General features: G+C 41.7%; 2 long non-coding RNA genes across 2 annotated transcripts; both read left to right on the top strand.

Moving 5' to 3' along the window:
* The first annotated feature begins 367 nt into the window (after positions 1-367).
* Positions 368-5,758, top strand: LOC149316889 (uncharacterized). The gene is made up of 2 exons (XR_016280546.1): positions 368-1,103; positions 2,955-5,758. It is a non-coding gene; the product is annotated as an uncharacterized LOC149316889 (long non-coding RNA).
* Positions 5,759-8,289: 2,531 nt separating this feature from the next.
* On the top strand, positions 8,290-12,695 carry LOC149316888 (uncharacterized). Its single transcript, XR_016280718.1, has 3 exons — positions 8,290-8,408; positions 10,827-10,961; positions 12,361-12,695. It is a non-coding gene; the product is annotated as an uncharacterized LOC149316888 (long non-coding RNA).
* The last annotated feature ends 2,484 nt before the right edge of the window (positions 12,696-15,179 follow it).

The raw sequence follows: 15,179 nt of genomic DNA, 5'->3' as shown, positions 1-15,179 counted from the left end.
GTTTGGCATAACAATCTCTAATCAGTCATTTGGGAATAAAAGTTTCCATGCTAAGCTGGTGTTTAATTCATTCTATAGCAGCATTCAGTGCTGGCTGCCCTCCCTTGCTGATTTGGTTGAGGCTCAGCAGCCATTTTGTATTGGCAGCCAATTTATATAACTGCATTCCCAGACTTGTTTGGGGAGGTCTCTGGCTCAGTTGCGGGTGTCAAACAACTATAGAGGGCCACAGATTGCCATAACAATCTCTAATCAGTCAATTTGGAATAAAATTTTCATGCTAAGCCAGGTTGGCCTGGACATTTTTTGGGAGGGAGCCTGCAAATAAATGCAAGGGCAGCTGGTGCTTAATTCCCTTTATAACAGCATTCTGTGCTGGCTACCCTCCATTACTGATCAGTGTGGCAGCCATTTTTTATTATTATTATTATTTCCCCAGCCATTTATTATTCTCACATTGTCAGCCTTATTGAGAGGATGTCTGTGCTTCTACAAGGGGTGTCATACAATTTCAGGGGACCCCAGTTCCACATGTCAAGTGTTAATCAGCCATTTTCAAATTAATTTTTATGCTAAGCTGGGTCCAGTATGGATGATATTTGGAGGGGAGTCCACCGTTAAATACAAGGATGGCTGGTGACACAAACATATACATTCATTAATGTTGGGATGGGTGATATATTATGCAATTCAAGTTTGTTCTGTTCAGTATGGCCTTTGTTTTTTGGAGCACATCCTTATAATAGGAACTATCATTTACTCAGTTAAAGTAATTGCTAATAGCTCCAAAGAAAGGAATAGAGGGAGAAGGGCCCTGCCCCCAAAGAGGATGATAGTGATAAAGATATTCATTGGGATTCAGTGCTATCCAGGTTGCAGGCTTTGGAATCTGAGAGGGTGGAATATGTTCCAAATGCATCTTCTGGGCATATGTCAGCTGTGATGTTGGAACAAAAGAGATTATTTAACAAAGTTTGCTCTCGTCTTACTCCCCTTGAGCAGTTACAAGCCCAAGATGAGGGTTCTTCGCAGTCAATGTGTCAGGAGGCTTCCAGAGGGTGAGCGAACTACAGTGGATGGTAATGTTTCAGACATTTCACCAGGTGAGGAACTTGAGCAACAGTTTCTTTCATCACTGGTCACTTGACCACGGGGTCCAGGCCAGTTGCAGGCTGTATCACAGCCTAACCCGATACCTGGGACTTCCATGGCTACAGGGGTGCCATCTTCCCCTTCTGCTAGGCCTACACAAGGTGAGCGCTTGCATAGTGGACATCTGGTCCAGAAAACGCCTATTTTGTCTTCCTTTCATGGTTCAGGACCAACAAGCCAACAACAAAAACTGTTATGCTGGGAGTTTGGCTCACAGGGTGTCTGTAACCGAAAGCCCTGTAGGTTTAAGCATGAATGCTCATTGTGTGGAGGGAATGAATCCTTTAATAACTGCACCCTGATAAGGGGACAAATGGGACATAAGGACCAAGATACGAGAAAGCTAGGTGGCCCTGCCACCCCTGCTACAAAAGGGACCTAGCTCATTAGATGCTGATACCTTCTCTATCTGGCTGAAACGTTATCCCATCAGAGAGGCTGCATTGTTCTTGTTAAAAGGTTTTACTTATGGTTTGAAGATCCCCTTTTTGTGATATTTCGTCCCCCTTTCTGGCTCCTAACTTAAAATTAGTTAGGCAAATGGGAGACCTGGCATATAAATGATAATCAAGGAAGTTCCGAAGATAGGTTGATTGGACTCTTCCAGGAACCTCCTGTTCCAGACCTGTGGGTCTCTCCATTGGGATAGTCCCGAAGAAGACACTGGGGAAATTCCAGCTTTGACATCATCTTTCTTTTACCAAGAGAGACTGTGTTAAGGATGCCATTCCACACCAATTGGCTACTGTTAAATATATCTCTTTGGCACTTCCATGAGGGAAGTCAACAAATACGGATTGAAAGCAGAGTTGGCAAAATGTGATATTCAGCTTTTCTCCTGTTGCCAGTTCACCCAGGCAAATTTGATTGGTTAGGTTTTAGTTTTGGTGGTACATTTTATATGGATCTGACACTTCCTATGGGGTGCTGAATGTCTTGTTCAAATTTTCAAATGTTTAGCACATTTTTGAAATGGGTGTTTAAGACCAAATTGGGCTTAAAAGGGGTTATACATTATTTAGATGATTTCCTGTTCATGGGGGCATCTAGCTCTGGACAGTGTCTCCAATTACTACAGTGTTTTGAAACATTAGCTGGAGAGTTGGGGGTTCCTTTCTCACCAAAGTAAGACAGAGGGACATGCCAATAGTTTACCTTCCTAGGTAAAATTGTAGATATGGTTAACCAATGCTGCTAGAGGGTCAACTGCTTTGCTTCCCTTAGAAAGGCAACACTAAGGGAATTTCAAGAGCTCATTGGCCACTTTAATTTCGACTTTAGGGTTGTGGCCCCAGGTAGGGCCTTCTTAAGATGTCTCTGTGATGCCTTTGGTGGGATTTCACACCCTTACCATAGGACAAGGTTGATGCAAACTATCCACCATTTGATCTATTCTTAGATAAGTTCAGTGGTATAACCATTTGGAGAGAGGTTAAGAAGCTAGATGCCCAGCTACATATTTTCTGATAATACAGGTTCAATAGGCTTTCTAGTCCACTTTTTGAAAAGATGGTATGCCCACAGGTGGCCTGTGCAATAATTAGAATCAGATATTACTTTAGACTTAACATTCTTGCAATTGTTCCCCATTTTAGTTGTCGTACATTTGTGGACAAGCGAGTTGGCCAACTCTGGTGTGACAACATGGTGTTTGTACAAGTAGTGAGTTCACTGACCTCTAGATCACATAAAGTCATGAGATTAAAATGTGCATTCACATTGCATTGCTTGTCGCATAACATTCTCTTCGCAGCCTCCCTGGAATTGATAATGAGATTCCTGATTCTATTTCTTGTATGCAGATGGAGCGATTCAGGCAACTAGCTCCAGAGGTGGCAGATTCTCTACACCAGAGGTGGCAGATTCTCTACACCTGATGCTAACGGACATATGGAATATTGGCAGGGAAAATTAGTTCTGGCTTTGGGATTGTCATTGACGCCTGCATCAAAGAAAACCTGTGTTGGGGCGGCCAATGAATTTATGACAGTCCAAAGATGCTCAGGGTTGGCTGACCGGTACCCTGTGTCTGTTATACATTTCTTACAGTTTTGTGTGTCCTTACATGATAAAGGATTAACAGTTTTGTCTAGACAGAACAGGCTTTTGGCTATAACCTTTTGGCTACAGCCATGGTACTTCAAGTGATTTTAGGATACATAAGCTACTGGAATGATGGTACAGGGAAGCTATAATAACTAAGGACCCACACAAGCTTCTGTCACCCAATACTTTAAAGGGTCTCAGTGTTATTTGGCCATCTCTATCCACTTCCTCTTATAAGGCAATGCTTTTCCATGCAGCCACACTAAATGCCTTTTTTGGCATGCTGAGGATAAGCGAGCTAGTGGTAGCTTCAAGACAAGATTTCTCCAATAAGGCCCTGTTATTTCAAGATGTTACTCTATCCGAGCAGTCTATTTTCCTTTTTATCCATTCCTCCAAATCAGACCAGGCAAAAAATGACAAGGTGCTGCAACTACTATCATTCAGTGATAAATAGCTCTGTCCTGTTAGAGCTTTAGACAAATTCCTACAAGTTAAAGGACATACCCCTGGCCCTTTGTTATGCTATTTGGATGGGCTACCAATCACCAGGTTCCAGTTTTGTTCAGTTCCAGAAAGAATATTAAATTGTTTATGCTTTAACGGAGTTGTATTTGCCACATACTCCTTTTGTATAGGGGCTGCATCTACAGTGGCTGCCTTGGGCGTACATCAACGAGATATGCAGAGGATCGGTCGATGAAATCTCAGGTCTATGGGTCATGTTTGCGACCTCTGACTTATTGATGGTGTTTTTGTATGATCTGTTTCAGATGCAGTACACCCTGTGATGAGACACCATGTGTGGATCTGCGGACACATCATGGTGTTCTGTGTGGTCCGCCAAGCCAGGAGGTGCCATTTTGGAAGCCAGCTGGGGCTATCAGATAAGGCCATTGTTGAATGGAAAGAAAAACGTGTCCTGTGGTGGCACGGGCTACTGTCTTTGGCGAAGGCCAGTTTCTGCTCCCTCTTGTTTTGGAGATACATTTGGGAGGCAATGATTTGGTTTTGTTTAATGGCAGGGCCCTTCTTTGTCAAGCCATTCATGACATGCGGTGCATTCATGAGAGATGGCATTTTGTTATGCTGTTAGAGTCAGCAAAGCTGCCACACCAAGTTTGGGGCGGTGGAGGTGATCCACGCCTTTACAATAGGGCCTGTAAAAGGGCCAACAATAAGATCTGCAAGGCTATGAATGGAGGACTGGGTTTCTACCTGGTTCACGATGATATCATGTTGCTTAAGCCTGAGCTCTACTGAGCGGATGGCATCCACGTTTTTGAAGTGGGGAACCAGCTCTTTCTTCGAGATCTGCAAGCAGGGGTTTTGGCTGTTTGGCCAGCCTTGTGGGGGATAGGGGCTAAGCGGACGCTTGCCCCTTATCTGTGGCATAGGCGGGGGGAGATAGATGTTTCGGTGAACACCTCGGCACCCTCCTAAAGGGTGAAGCTAGGTCTCTGGAAATCACGTTTAGGTCTTGCGAGTAAACGTGAAGGGAAAGAGACTTGCCTTGGGGCTGGCTTGAGATTTAAACCCTCACTTAAGTCTGGCGAGTTAAGTGGGGGAGTCTTGGGTTGGCCTTCCGGATGCCGGCCGGGGAGCAACCCAAAGTATGGATTGCCCTTGGGGCACAGGTGTTTTCGCCCTTTGGAAGCTGGGGAATTGGTCTTGGAGCAGACCATCTGCCAGCTGTTCCTACACAAGGTTCTCCCCCCTGGTTTTTTGCAGTTCTCGAAGAAATAAGTTTAAATAAGTTGAGTTAAATAAAGTTGCCCATTGTATAACCCAGTTCTCTGTGTCTGGTCTCATTATTAATGAGTTGGTCAGCAATGCTTCTCCCCGACCATTTGGGCTGGGGAGGAGATTTTGCTGGCCTCTCATTAGAGACCAGCATGTTAAAGGAAAACAGCATGCTCTGCTGGCTGTTGGGAGAGGAGGGGGCGGGGTTTAGCTTGCTTGGGGCTTCCCTGCCCAAACTCCTCTCACTTGGCTTCAAACGCTGGCCCACCCTCCCACCTCGACATCAGTGTGAAAATTAATTCTGGTCGCCTCGGGGCCGGGTAGGAATTTTCTCCCCTTTCCAAGGGTTTTTTCGCCTACCCCACACTGTTGGTTGAGGACTTTGACAATTGGCATGGGTGTGGTCATAAATAGGTTCCACGCATAGGCGGGGGGAGATAGATGTTTCGGTGAACACCTCGGCACCCTCCTAAAGGGTGAAGCTAGGTCTCTGGAAATCACGTTTAGGTCTTGCGAGTAAACGTGAAGGGAAAGAGACTTGCCTTGGGGCTGGCTTGAGATTTAAACCCTCACTTAAGTCTGGCGAGTTAAGTGGGGGAGTCTTGGGTTGGCCTTCCGGATGCCGGCCGGGGAGCAACCCAAAGTATGGATTGCCCTTGGGGCACAGGTGTTTTCGCCCTTTGGAAGCTGGGGAATTGGTCTTGGAGCAGACCATCTGCCAGCTGTTCCTACACAAGGTTCTCCCCCCTGGTTTTTTGCAGTTCTCGAAGAAATAAGTTTAAATAAGTTGAGTTAAATAAAGTTGCCCATTGTATAACCCAGTTCTCTGTGTCTGGTCTCATTATTAATGAGTTGGTCAGCAATCTTAGTTTGATATTCCAAGCTTAAAAACTTGCTCCTTTCAAAATTCCCTCTACTCAGAGATATTGAGGAAGGAGATCTAGCCTCCTTTACTTCTTGTCAATCTAGTAGTGACAGAAATACAATGAACATGGGTTATAATGACAAGACCATCAATATCATGGCAAAAGCCTGCCCTGCCCTTAGGCGCTGAGAATCAAACTGAAATGAAGATGGGCAGACAATAGAGTTGGGATGGTTTCAGATCAACTTCTCTGGTGTAGCTAGATGCCTTTTCATTTGGTTTGAATATCTTTTTCTGGATAAAGTGTTTGTATAGTGCTAAGTATGGACTCAGGAAGGTGAAAGTGCCACATCTACAAAACAAATTCAGGCTATGCATTTTCCAGTACAATGATTGCTTTTATCCTGATTTTAAAGAAGTCAATTTCATTCTCCTTTTGAAGCTGACAGAAAGGTGTAATTATGTGTGAATGGCAAATATCCCATTACTGCTTGCTTTTGGTGAGTGCATATTTTTTATCAACAAGATGAAGCAAAAAGATGATGTACAGCATGTGTGTGTGTGTGTGTGCATGCATGCGCACATATGCACACACATGCACATGCCTATATATCTGCATTATATTTTCAAAGATGTTTTGATGTTGTTTTTATAAAACAAATAGATCAAAATATAACATTTCTTGACTATTTGAAACTATCATGTTCAAAAGTCATTAAACACATGAAAAGCCAAGATATGAGTTGAAACTTTTAGAAAAAAAAGTACAAATTCTACAATAAATCAGACATACTAAAATTGGTCACTACAGAAACATCCCCAGATTGAATATGTCTAGTTGGATAATATACAATCAAAAGATAATTTTCTCTGCAAGTCAGTCTATAAAAAAAAAAAAGACAATCTGTACAAAATTTTTAGGTGTGATGTCTTTCAGTTCCCCATAACTGATGTAGTTCACACCAGAATGATCGGCTGAGCTATTGAGGAAAGGTGGGGCTGAATTCTGAAGAGACCAGGATTTTAAAAATAATCAAGGACCAACAGGCCAAGCTTGGGCAGATGATGGAGGGTAGAGTCAGTATTTAAGGACAGTTCACATACTGCCTCTCTTCGATGAAGCAGCAATGCCATCGAGAAGTTCATTGGCAAGGTTTTTGTGTCAGGTAGGGTGGGGTTTTTTGACATTCATTGGTCATATTTGAGCCTTAGGCTATGTTCTGGGCCTTCTTTGGGAAGGGACATATGTGTCAGTTCTGGCCCCTGACCTTGTCTCTGTTATTCCGGTGGCTCGGACTGCATGCTGTCAATCAGTACTCTCATCCTCATCCAAGCCCAGGCCTTGCTTTCCCCTCCAGACCTGGCTTCATCATCCTCCCAGCCCAGGCCTTCTTCCCAAATCTTGCTTTCACTGGTCCCCAGTGCCGCTCTTGTTCCCTCTCCTGGCCTTGCTTTCTCCTCACCCCAGTGCTACTTTACTTTGTCCCGGTCCAGCTTTCTTGCCATGGCACCATGCTAATCATGGTGTGCAGGGACTGGAGGCTCAGGTTTGTGATGGGGGACGTGCGCCAGGTGATTGTGCTTGCGCCTGGTTCTAGGCTGCACTTGGCCTGTGCGCTGGGTGCCTGGGGTGCATGTGGCCCTGTGTTTTGCGGGACTGCTGGGATACTTGTGCTGCACTCAGGACAGTGTTGAGGCGCGCAGGGTGCCTGGGCTGCACTAGACCTCATGTTTTGGGCCTCAGTCCGTGCATGGCCTGCAACAGCTATTTTATTGGCCTGGACACATTTTTTTGCATGCTGCCGGTCACTATGTTGTGTGCACTGGCCATTTTGTACATAAGCACCCTGGGAAGCATTTTGTCACATGAATTCTTCAGTAGCCATTTTTTGAACACTCTCTCAGCTTCAAGTCAAATCATATCTGTTATATAGAGATATAGATATATAGGTATCTCTACAATTGACCATTGGAATTATGGGAGATCTGTTCTGGACCCCCCATGAGTTCCAAATATCATGCGTATTCAAGCCCCATAGGCTTGAATGGGGCACGTGCATTTGCCCCTCTGCGGATTTCCAAGTCCGCGCATCTCAAGTCTGTGGACTTGGAGGGGCGACTATATATGTGTGTATACGCACACACACATTGGCTTTGGGAATATTTGCAGTCTTCACCGCACAGTGTGGAAGGAAGTGAATTAAGTATATTACACCTGTGCCTTCCAAAAACGGGAGTGGTAAATCAAAGGGAAAGGGACCTGCCAAATGAGTGGCACAGGAACAATAATCGCCCATTCACTCTGATACATCTGATGATGAAAGTGAGATGGTTGCTAGGTCAGCTATATTATCCAAATTAAAACACCTTGAAAATGTTCATGCAAAAAAAGTTCATGTGGCTAGAATACAGTCTAAACAACATGAGTCTAAACGGATGGTAAATGAATAATTTAACACTATGGTTTTGTCCCATTTAGAGGCCATTGATAGAAATCACCAGGGCCAAAGTCAAGAATTAGCTGTCGAAGAAGGGGTTCCTCAGGTGCTGGCTGAATCAGCTCCTGCAGCTTCGACTCTGCACGCAGCCTCATCTAGTACAGGTACATCTCTTGCTTATCCAGCGCCATAATATCAGGTGGCTGATTGGTCTCAGACGTGGCCTTGTAAGGTCTGAAATACAGCCGCCAATATGGCCCCACTTAATACACAGACAGTTATCAACGCTGCAGGTATAGCACATTATGCACAAGGAGCCTTACAAGCTCGAGGGTTAAATGTGACTGGATTTCCAGGGTGTGGCTTATCTTATGATACACCATCACTGGCCTCCACTTATGCTAATGTTCCAGCTTCATTCCCAGCCCAACATGTTTTGGCAGGCAATCAGGCCATATTTCAGCCTATGTTGCAGGTCAGTTACATTGCCACACCTGCTGGTGAATTAGATTCTGTTTGAGGGGGAACATTTAACACAGGCCACAGTGGAAAAGATCCTAAAAGGGGAATTTATTGATATATTTTCCCTCCTATACCACAAAATAGAGAAAAAAGATTGGGAGGGGGTGGATGAAAATAAACGTGACAAGGTATGCAAGAGAAAAGTTGACAGAAATTGGCGAAACTGGTTATGGGGCATGTTTATCTATGTAGGTGTCATAGCCAGAATGCAACCAAACAGAGCTTATTCACTTATTCGGTACATGGACATAATTTATAGTGTTTATGCAGATTTTGCTGGATCTGTGTGACTCCAGTACGATGAAGCCTTTTGGATTAAGGTGGCTAAGACCCCAATGCTGAGGTAGGACCAGGTGCATTCACAATTGTAGACGCAGTTAAAGCACCACCATGATCCATGCATTGAGAACGTGCCCATAGTGGTTACATGGTACAAAATCCCAGGTTGGCTCTTTGACTAAAAACCCTTTAACTACTACTGAATCTTCCAGAATCTGCTGGGATTTTGGTGTGCATGGATCATGTAATAGACATCCTTGAAGATATCAGCATGAATGCTCTATCTGCAAAGGATCTCATTCTTTTCGACAATGCCCAAAAGCCAAATCTGCATCAGGATTCAGAGAAGCTTCAAACAGGAAAGGACCAGAGACTCCCAATCTGCCTGCAAAAGGGGCCCAGCCCAATTATAATAATAATAATAAAATAATAATAACAACAACAACAATAACAACAACAACAACAACAACAACTTATTTCTATCCCGCCCAATCACAAAGAATCAGGGTGGCTTACAACAGTAAAGAAAATACATAGCAAATAACAATGGCAATCAAATAACATGGCAAATCACACTAGCAATAAATAGCAAAAACAAAATACATAGCAGCTCACAACAACAATAAAAATAACAGTAACAGATACAATAGGAAATTAATCCCCATTCTCAACACCACCACCCCCATCCCAATCCTGAAAAACAATATTAAACAGCTATTGCCTTGGTGGAAAAAGGCACAGGCAGCCTCCCAGTTTGGCTTGGAGCTGTTGAAGGCAGGGCAGATGAAGCCCCAGAGAGCCTTGGTCCCACCCCATGTCGAAGTTCCTTGCCTCAGCTGGAATATTTATTCCATCTGATGTTCATTTATCCCAATAGGCCAGCAGCTGACTATCTGAGGAAGGGATTCCAAAATGGTTTTCAGATCCCCTACTATGGCCAGCGTAGACCTTATTATTCAAAGAATTTATGTTCAGTGTTAGGTTTAGAACATTGTTCCTCTTCCTATCATGTAACTACCTGTATACAAAAGTCACTTATGCAGGGAAACCTATTCCTGGTGCACTCAGTAAAAACTGGCAATCCATTCCTACAGGATGCCATACCCAAGGTCTTCCTTTTGGAAGAAAGCTGACAAGTAATTGAGATTCACTTGTTAAAAGTATTTAGCCCCACATCCCTGAATTTAGCTTTTGGGATCCCCCTCCCCCCAAAACAAGAGGTGGATTTCCAGTTACTTCTTAATTTTTATTTTGTTTTGGGGCAGTTTTCTGGCAGCTTGTTCATTCCCTGGATGACCTTAGGGATGGTAAATTGACTCCAGGACCTTCCATAGTTGATCAACCCTGTCGTACAAATTTTAATTGGGGAGATTTAAGCATGTGCTCAGTCTTGTTGCTGTATGCCATCAAGCAGTTTTCAACTTATGGTGACCCTAAAGTGAACTCATCCCAGGGTTTTCTTGGCAAGATTTGTTCAGAGGGGTTTTTTCATTGCTTTCCCCAAAGGCTGAGACTCACCCAAGGTCAGCCAGGGACTTTCCATGGCAAAATGGTTCTCCAGAATCATAATCTCACGTTCGACCACTGCACCATACTGGTGCCAACGTGCTCAGTCATTCCGTTGAAATAGATGGGAGTTAAATATGCTGAATTTCTTTTTTGATCATGCTTTTAATGTACAAAAAGAACTAAAAAATAAGAACAGGATAAATAATTTGTGTATTCTTTGCAAGAAAGCACCAAATAAATGAAGTAACAAAATGCACTAATTAATTTTACAGTTTTCTCGAAGATGGGATCAAAGGGTGAAGGATAATGCCTCTGCACTTGTTCTTGGGAGTGCTAAATGAGTCCATACTTTGAATCACTACCTGAGGCTGTTTCTGTATTCCATTAAGGCAGGTTAGAATGACAAGGTCAGTCTACATAATTCTAGTGTTTTTGCTCTTGCCGATATATTGAAATGTCAAAAGACTTGCCATTATTCTGACAGTGTCTAAAGTCTTTTCTTCCCCTTTCGCTCTGAGATATTTTAGTTCTCTTTCCCTGACATTTTGGTTTGTTGGTGGCAAAAAAGCAAAGTGTGTTTAAAAAAAAGAAAAGAAAAGAAGTACTTTTAATTTTATATGTGATTAATTCTTATTTTTTAGTTTATGTCAGATTCCTGTAACATTTTAATCATATTTAAAGCCTTTAATCCTAGTGGCTCAATTAACTTTAATCTCCACATTGTATCTTAGCCGCTGTTTCACAAATCTGATGAAAGAATGAGCTGTTTATTTAGGAGAGATAGTCAAAGCAGCAAGGCTAGGAATATTTTCCCTCTGCCCCCATGCTCCTTTTGGGGAGAGTCACTCCATCATGAATGGGGGACTGTATTTGGAACAAAACAAAAATGGCAAAATGTTCATAAACATTTATCAGTAGGACAATGAAATGACTAAAATAGCCATCATTGTTTGTCTAGACTTCTTTCTAATTATGTCTTTTTCTTCTGTGCTCAATAGGTTTGCAGCACTGGCTTTAGGTTTTCTGTGGAAACTTTAGATTTATTTATGTTTGTTCCAAATATTTATGTAATAGGCACCCCAAAAACATTTCCTTTGAAGATTATGCATCTCACAGTATTTTTGAATGGGAGCATCTTCCTCCATTCACAAATGCCTTCTTATTCATTCTACAGGCTGCTATACCAGTCCTACAAGGTACAGCATATACAATGTTGTATTTCAATTGAACATTTTTAACTGGTACTGCAGCTACCTTTTGAGTTAGGTCAAGAGATTCTCTTGATTTGCTTGCAGATGGAAATGTTTAAAAGAGAGAGGAATCTAATTCCCAAATCAGGACAATCATAAGTCATGGCCAAAACCTGAGACATGAAGAAAATTCATCATGATGTCACAGGGGCTGGGCCCTGGCAATGTTACAAGGGTAAGGTCAATAACCATGATGCATTAAGCATGAGCCACATATTGATAGTATATGCCATTCAAAGCTTAGGTAGTGAAGGATGTAGCTAGCTAGCTACACACACCTACTATTCACAGAGACTCTCACCCTGAGATTCCTCCCTCTCCTCCTGAGAACCAAAGACAAATCAGGCTCTGTGATCTGGAAAACCCAATGGGGAAGGGAAAAAGGAAAACAATGCTCTATTGACATGTAAATGTGCAGTGAGATAAGATGGCTACAATATGTTCAATTGAAAGGATCTAAGTGCTATTAATACAATAAAAATATGGATTGGAATTCACTATCACAGTTACAGATATATGTTCATGGTCCCTATGTATTCATCCAATGCTGTTTTAGCAGGCACCAGACACTGCAAACTATGGAGGTTGATTCGCCAATCAATTGGAGCACAACATACCAACATTTCCACATCCCTCCTGTCAGCAGTCTCTGCACATGGAGGAGTAAGGACAGGGATGCAGCTTCTGATTGTCACACTGAAGATTGACGGAAGCAAGAGAGTGGAAACATTAGTATGATGCACCCAAACCGACACGGGAAAAGGCCTCCCTCCATTATTCATTCAATTCCAGGGAGGGTTTTGATGCATAATGTGACATGTAATTTGCTATGAGCATACACAGATTTTGTTATACACAGGGGATCTTGGAACCAAATCCCAGCGTATAACAAGGGTCCACTGTATATGTCACTTAATACACTGTATTTTTCTTTTTAAACTAATAAAATTTAATTTAAAAATAAATAAATGAAAAATCAAGGTTTGATATTTGAAATTTATACTTTTTTGGAACATTTTCAAACCATGGATGCTTGAATCTGTGTATAAAAATCGGTGTATAATAAGGGCTGACTGTAGTAAGAGCTGTTCGACATTGGAAGACACTCTCTCAGAGTGTGGTGGAGTCTCCTTGGAGGTCTTTAAACAGAGGCTGGATGGTCATATGTCAGGGATGCTTTGACTGAGAATACTTGCATGGCAGGGGGTTGGACTGGATGGTTCTTGTGGTCTCTTACAACTCTATGATTCTATATCCCTATATATCATGAGACTCAAGGTGTGGGGAAGGAGGCTGTCCTTGGGACTAACCTGAGGGTTTAACTTTCATTATAAGTCATGTAGATTGGGAGTTGGATCTTTGGGTTGGCCAGTAGCTGGCCAGCCAGAGAGCAACCCAGTCTTTGAATTCTTCCTGGGTCTCAGGTGTCTCACTCACTGCAAACCAGGGAGGTGGTCTGCAGCAGATTACCTGCCTCAACTGCTCCTGTACTAGGTTGTTCCTCCCTTTTGTACATTTCAGTGTATAAGACTTAAATAGGTGATAGTTTATTCACCTCAAGTCTTATGTGTGGTCTCATTATGGTCAACAATATGCAAGTGCTATCCTAGCCACAGCATAGACTTTTGGCATCCATGTGCATGATGTAAATACATATGTATGTGTGAAAATATTTATATCCTGCCTATCCATTTAAAAAGAAATGTTCAAAGTGGCTGAAAGTATATATGAGGCAAGGAAATGTAGAATATCTAAAAGTGGTCAGCATTGAGTCTTTGAGGTTCACACATCATAGGGTGGTTTCAGGTTTATTTCAGCTGTAAATCTTGGCTGTTTGATACAAAGTAGATTTGTGATGATTTGTTGCCCTTCCTCCTTTTTTCTGTTTAATTATTTGGTTTTATTTCCTTGTATATTTTATTATTAAAGTATGAAAGTATGTGAAGAAGACAGACGGACAGAAGAGAGAGAGGTAAATGAGCATGGAAAAGGAAGATTGGTTGCTTATGTGTACAGTCAATTTTTGTATATAAAATATTGCCCTACAGCAAGTATTAAAAAGCTATCACAGTATATCACTTCATATAAATATTAAAAAGCAACTACAATATATCATTTCATAAATATTTAAAAGCCATCACAGTATATCACTCACGAAACATAATATTATAGCAGTAAAAATCAAATAAAGATTCAGGAAACACACACCCAAACTCACTCCTGAAGCTTTTTGGCATTGCAAGGAAAGTCTCACTGACACCGAAGCTTTTTTCCCCCCAAAAGGAAATAGGAACTTGAGAGGTTTGGGTTTAAAAAAAACCCCAGGACTACAGTATAGGAAAAAAGGGTTAACCATCTTCTTGATTTGCAATGGTCCTGAGGTGAGGAGGAAGCTGCTATTTACAATTTTATAAACGCATACAAAAAGAAACTATACTTTAAAAAATCATATGTAGTTTTTCTCAGAGTCACATGCAGTAAAACACATGTGCTTAGAAATGGGCTGATAAAGACTGGTCAACATTATTCAGTATGGTGGTCAAAGAGGATTTGTTCAACAAAGCAGTAACCACTTCATTGAAATCCACGAAGACTCAAAACTCATCTAAGGAGATATTAGCCAAACTTTTTAGCTAGACCACATTAAATATCCAGTGAACACTTTTACTGTCAGAAGAGTAGAATCCAATGGAATCAGAATCAGGGGTATGTGTGTGATTCGATCTTCTAACCATAATCCCCCATTGAGACCCCAGCCCAACTGGTTCTGAAATACTGGGAAACCGAGAGAAATTTCCAGAAATACCAACAATATATAGAATGTATAACATTGGATTTAGGCTCTTGCAGTTCTCTGAAAAAACATTAGTCTGTCTTATGCTGAAAACACATGTCGGTTTGGAAGTACATCCCATTAATTTAAATGAGAATATCTTCCAGGTAAACATGTATAGGAAGAGTCTGAAAAAGCCATGATCTTTTGACAATGGATATTTGCATGAAAGCAGTAATTTCATTCCTTTTTAGAGTGGCATCCCTTACATATAAACATATGAGCATGTTCCTTGTCTTTGTTTTTATTGGCTTGTAAATTCTGTTTTCTTGGGTACAAAGAAATAAGTTATAACCTATGTTTGCCTTAAAAGCTTGATAAGAATTTTGTATGTAAGCCTTCCCTTCTTTGTAATTAGCAATGCACAACAATGTATTGTCCCTTTTGTTAATTAAAAGTAAATGTCAACATTTGCCATTGCTATTTTTAAATGGTATTCATTTAAAAATATGAACTAGCTTGCAAATTTAAACAAAAGTGTTCAGTAAAACACGGATTTCTTTGCATGTCCCAAACTTTATATCATATTAGACCAAATATAT

The sequence above is a fragment of the Sceloporus occidentalis genome, unplaced genomic scaffold (assembly GCF_023333645.1).
Source record: "Sceloporus occidentalis isolate IW3139 unplaced genomic scaffold, rSceOcc1.0.p SCAF_3, whole genome shotgun sequence".
In the NCBI taxonomy this organism is placed as follows: Eukaryota; Metazoa; Chordata; class Lepidosauria; order Squamata; family Phrynosomatidae; genus Sceloporus; species Sceloporus occidentalis.
This window is presented reverse-complemented; position numbering and strand designations above follow the sequence as displayed.